The 6,000-nt window shown below is 42.8% G+C and overlaps 1 long non-coding RNA gene across 1 annotated transcript in view; it reads right to left on the bottom strand.

Moving 5' to 3' along the window:
* Window positions 1-403: 403 nt before the first annotated feature.
* The window catches only part of LOC139217030 (uncharacterized), a 49,532-nt gene continuing 43,935 nt past the window's right edge, over window positions 404-6,000 (bottom strand). Inside the window, exons 3-4 of the long non-coding RNA XR_011585593.1 lie at window positions 3,169-3,232; window positions 404-1,233 (exon numbers count right to left, since the gene is read on the bottom strand). This is a non-coding gene — a long non-coding RNA (uncharacterized lncRNA). The remainder of the gene's footprint in view (window positions 1,234-3,168; window positions 3,233-6,000) is intronic.

The following is a 6,000-nucleotide window of genomic DNA, read 5'->3' as shown; positions in this document are numbered from 1 at the left end:
ACACATTTTCTATTACTTCAGAACTGGCCTATTATGCACACTGGTATTAGTGAAGTAAAACCCTGTGATTTCCAATAACAATTCAGTTTACCACCATTTAAATGTCACATTTTTCCATTTTCACTTTAAATGTCACTTTTACTTTGCTTTTCATTGCCTCAGAAGGAGAAAAAAAATTAACAATAACGATACAGCTCCTGATTGTCCCCTTAGCAGATCAGCACATACTGGCCTAACTGGTAATGAATGAGTAATACTAACAGCAGACACACACATGCAGACACATAACAAACATCATGAATGCATCTTGTCAGTGATTAATCTCATAGATCTGCTCCTACAATGGCAAAAAAAAAACAGACAGCAGCTTGGATAAAGTTTTTTTTATTTTTACTAACAGGGTTTCACAGACAAAACAAAATTTATTGAGCCATAAATAATCATGAGAATGAACAGCTTGACAGGGCAATTAACCAATATCAAGGCAGGCTGCCAATGTGTCACAGTGAAATGCAGTGTTAAGAGTTTTTGATTTGTATTCATCAGCACCTTGATTACAATGGCTTCTTTGTGATCACAATTAGATGTCAAATGATAAAATTACATTTCAAACAACTGAGTAATCCTCCTGAGGAATCTTATTGACACATCTTTTGATTAATTTTACACTCTCTCCACTAGATATATTTTGTATGTGACAGCACTGTGGTAAGTGTTGTCTTCAGTCTTTAAAAATAGAGCTAAAAATGAAAATAGCGTCTGATTACTTTCCATTTACTGCTCCAGCGCTTGTTGATACTGTATCCAGAACAACACAGAGTACGTCAAAACTGCAGTGTATGAGCAACACCGTGAATAAAACGAATGAATATCAAAAGCAGATGTATATACACTAGAATATTAATCCAGGCTCAATTTAGGAAAAGTCAAACAATGTAGATCCACTGTGGTAATTAGGGTAAATATAAATATATCGAGGTACCTTTCCTCCTTTCCTATTGATCACCTCTCCAGACAGGCTGACTGATGTGCTCCATAATGTCTGCACAGCAGAACACACTCCACTGTCCTGCTGAGTTTATGTCACAGCTTCTCCAAGTCCAAGCTGCTGGCGCTGGGTCCTGAGAGCGAGCTTGTCAGTGATGGAGCTCACGCTGTTCGCAGCCATGCCAGGAGCAAACATCTGCTGCAGGGGATGCTGGTCCCCAGTCCAAACCAGGATTTAGTATGATCCTAGAAACATAATACAGAAACTAATGATTGATTGAGGCCAAAAACCACTCGAAGCTTGAACACTGACACGTGTTTCTCATCCCCATACTAAAGAAAATTAGAGGTGTATAATCTTTTCTTTTTTTAAAACTGATCAGTGAGGTTAGTTAAAACAAGTCGAGATTCATCACATATCCAAAATAGATCAACACAAACTTGATTCCTGATACCTTTCACAAATTTGGCCGCTTCCACAAACTTTCCACACAAAACGGGCACGAGGATTCAAACTGGCATTAAGATGTTGCAGACAAACCACGGCAAAATCCAGGCTGCAGCTGGACTAAGAATTAACATGTCAATGTAGTCTTGCTTAAGGTAAAAAAAATCTTGATTACAACAATATGTCTCAGTTCAACAAGTAAAGGAATAAAATAGCACTTTTATTGAGAACACAAGTACGGTAACAGTTCAGGAAAGAGATGAAAAAATTGTTTGTGTATTTGTGTTTTTCTGACAGCAGCTTGCACAGCGACTAGATTAATGTGTTGTTCCCTGAGAGCAGTGTTGATCAGTGTACGACATCTGCTGCAACATCAGAACAAGATGAGGTAATGCAGGTAGGTGGCCTTTTGACAACCTGTAGTCTGCTTTACCTGTGCTTGCGCATACAAAATGACAATGCGTTGTCTGCCCCCGCACACCACCCACTCTGCCCTGCAGTTGTCTTAACAGTAAAGTGGTGAGACCGGCCTGTCCCGCCTGTTCTTTGCCCGGGGAAGGAACAACGTGTCAGAGGATAAGTAGTCATCAATCAATGTTTCTCATCTTCTTTCTGCCTGTCTGCACCTCTGAGCTGGTTTACCTGCGAGGAGTCACGTTCCACCAGCACAGAGGATGTGGCCTCACTCTTGTGCACTTTCTTCATCTCCCTCCTCCACTTCTCTCTCCTTCCCCTGGGCCTCACATCATCATCATCATCTCTTCCCAGCTTGCTTCCCCTGGCCTAAGCTACAACCGCTCTATTGCTTTTTCTTAACACCCTCTGTTATTATCCACCCTAATTTTTCACTGTATGCTTTTTCAGCTTCACCATTCAACAATCAGCCTTTTACCTGATTTTTTTTTTTCTATCTCTCCATTTGCCCTCTATTCCGGTTTTTCCCTTCCCACGTTTCTCTCCTGTGCCTCACCTTGGAGTGGAGCCAGCAGAGCAGCATCAGGATACAGAACCAGGTCCCAACCTGCCTCTGAGTCTCAGCCTGCCCGTGTACGCCTGTCTGTGCCTGGGGCTGTGACGGAGGCCGGCTCCTATCGGCCTCCCTCATCAGCACATCTACTGTACCTGTCTGCTGGCACCCTGCCATCCACACACACAGTTCCCCTTCATTTACCCAGAGAAACTGGTAGAGGAAAAAAAGAAGATAATGCAAGCTTAAAATCTATGGAGAACGAGTACTCATGTTGGGGTCAAGGATGTTTGACCTTCATTGAGAACACCCACGGGTACCCTGAGAGGCGCACGTATACAGTACCACTCATTCAGCCTGCTGGCTGCCCTGCACAAGCCCATCAACAGGTTTCTTTGAAGGCCACCGACTCTGTGGTGGGCCATCAAAGCATATCTTCATTCAGTTCCACTGAAAGGATCTGAGGCTCCTGAGAGACGCCGTGTTTGAAGTGATATCTCTATGCCACTGCATTCTTTACCGTGCTGTCATGACTTGAGTTACACAATAAAAAATAAAAAAAATAACAAGCACGTGGGCATAAAGCCAGTGCCACAACCCTGATCATGTCTCACATACATGTGAAGTACCACTGCTACCTCTGTTTGATCAGTGAATGTAACATACTCTGGTTGTTTATAGCAACTGTCAGTCCATAATATGACTGCACTGTGTGTTCACATATTCCACTGAATGAAGATCAAAGAAAAAACAGAATCATCCCTACCTGAGAATCTCTTGAGATCATGTTTCCATTACTCAGCCTCTTCTCTGTGCTCACCTGAGATCATCTGAAAAAGACAAAGGATTGGGAAATGAAATGATTCACGGAGGAACTCATTCAAGAGCAAAGTTGACGAAAAACTGAGGAATCAGATGTAATTACGTCCAGCTCTGCCCAAGCTTGCATTTGCACTGCAACAAATATGTATTTTCCCACAGAACAATATGTGGAATCTGTTCCTTTCTCTGTTTTCCTATGTATATAATGCAGGTTATAGTGCAGATGACTAACAGGATAGAAATAACTAAACAATATTGCCCTGATTTGAAGGTCTGATGAAGGTCTTGCTACTCAGGCTTAGGCTATCATTCAACTGCCCTAACCACTTTCTTGTCACATTATTTCTAAGGCCTTTGGTTAACCAAAGCTGGTTTTATAATGACCACATGAGTCAGACCTTCTCCAGTATCTTCACAGAACATTTAAAAAGTCAAACTTGGAGTAGCGACATAGATCAACCCACTCTGTTTTATGTAAATCTAAGGTTTCACTGGAGCTCTGCAGTTGCTGGCAGGTCAGGAGAATGGAGGCAGTCAAAGTGGCTTTTCCATTGTACCATTTAAATTACGTGGTGTGCTGGTTTGATTTTATAAGGTTAACAGGTTCAGGTATATATTGGATCAAGAAGATTCTTTTGATCACAAGCTTCTTGATACAGACAGGTTTAAGACTGAAGCTGTGCTCTCTGGACCAATGACAGCTCCGGTCCCTCTTCGTCCATTCATGGACAAAGGTGCTCTCCGCTCCTGAGTTTCACTGTCCCAGACCTGTTACCTTGGCAACAAATGCACTGTTTCCGAGTGACACAAAGCCTGAACTTAAGAACCTCCTTTCAGGTTGAAGGCTCCAAGAGTTGAGGGGAAAACAGCAATAACAGGACGGCGGGGAGAGAAACTGAATACCAGCAAATTGCTTCCCAGAGTTTCTGGAGGACATGGTAAAATGATTCTTTCTTTCCTCTCCCTTTTAAAATACCTTTCCCTGGCACCAGGCACCATAGGTAGTTGTGTAGTGGTCCCATTTCTTTTATATCCCTTCTTATATTTCCGTTTTTTTCTAGCTATCGTACTGAGCTAAGTGAGTTATCATGTTCACCAGCAGGATGGAGCTACATGTGGCTAGGCTAAGCCTCCAGATGAGGTAATGTTTAGAGGGTTGGCGAGCCAGGAGAAGGGTTGGTCAGGTCTTGATTAGCTCAGAGGTAGGGGCTCTCTCTAATATTGGACACCCCTTTGTGTGGTGAGATTACTACCTTATGAAAAACTGCCCCTGCTGACACGCCTGATGGGATCAGAGCTTCCTGCCTGCTGCATCGTCGTGCTTATGAGCTCTCCACACACGGGAGAGAAAACGCACAACCGAACACCGAGCGCACACACTTGAACCTCTCGGAGAAGACAGGCATGAACACTGGGAGGTCGTGCACAAAACACTCAAGTTCTGTGCGTGCTTACACGCAAGCAAGCGTGTACACAGACACCCTAACAAACACATGCATGGCTGCAAACGTCACCTCCTAGGGCCCCTTCTCTTCCACTTGTGTATTTGATGACCACAACTGATGACCCCAAATGGAAAACAACCTACATTTATTAGTAAGGCCAGATGACACACAAACACAGCCTCGTGCATGCACTCTTGCTTTTACTGTGGTCGTCACCTCCGGCCACTCTCCAATGAAAATCACATGATGGACCACATCCAGCTCTGAAAAAACAACCGAGAATCTCCAACCCAAAAAAACATCAACAAACAATGTTAAAAAACAGAGAGGAATCAGAGGCAAAGCTTTCGGGGATTTGATCCCAGCAGTCCTCTAAAGAGAGCTGAGGCTATAGGATGATTTCAATTATTTGATATAATTTCTGATGGTCCATTAGTTCAAAATAAAGCTCTGATTATAAGAGATGTGTAAACACAAAGTTGCAAACAAAACCCGCATCAGAGTCTTAAGCACTGCTGTACTTTTTTCCAGATGTGTAATCGACTGTTAATTAGCAGTGGCCTTACTTTCATGTAACCTTTCCTAAATAAATCTAATTTATAACCAAGAACAACAGAGTAAATGCAGCATTTTGGTTCGTTCAACCGCACAGCAAACTTCAACACCTTTCTATTTCTACTGTTCAGGAGCCTACTGTAACAAACACTTATATTTCTGCAGTACACTTTGTGAAAACAAATAAATACTGGGTGTATATACACACGCATGCAAGCACACATGCATCAACACACACACACACACACACACACACAAACCAGTCAGGGACACTGGCACAACCTTGCGCCAGTGGTCCTTTAAACCAGTCATGTGAACCGACCCGTTTCTTTCTGCAAATCAGATTACATCTCCAAGCTGAGGTCTGCAAGTCCACACACACATTTAAAGCTCGGGGGCCCAGGTCCACGCAACACACACACACACATGAACACACACACAAACACACACACAACTTAATCAGATTTTGCCCCACAAACCTTCTTGTCTTTGTGAATGTACACAAACTGCTAGTATCAGTGAGGCCCGAAAATACTGACTCAAAATGTACATACAAACTTAGAGCATACAGTAAATATACAGCATGTACGGCCTGTATACTGTACACTAAAATGAGTGTAACTAAGGCCACAGATCCCCCTGAATAAGAACAAAACAAAACAATTTCTATGTCAAGGAAAATCATAGAGGGCTGTGATAAGCCTCCTTTCAGCAGCGCTCAACTGCTGTTTGGCAGCGCTGCTATGGAATGAGCACATGTGGAAACATGTTTATAG

The sequence above is a fragment of the Pempheris klunzingeri genome, chromosome 17 (assembly GCF_042242105.1).
Source record: "Pempheris klunzingeri isolate RE-2024b chromosome 17, fPemKlu1.hap1, whole genome shotgun sequence".
In the NCBI taxonomy this organism is placed as follows: Eukaryota; Metazoa; Chordata; class Actinopteri; order Acropomatiformes; family Pempheridae; genus Pempheris; species Pempheris klunzingeri.
Note: the sequence above shows the minus strand (reverse complement) of the source record. Positions and strands in the feature narration are given on the sequence as shown.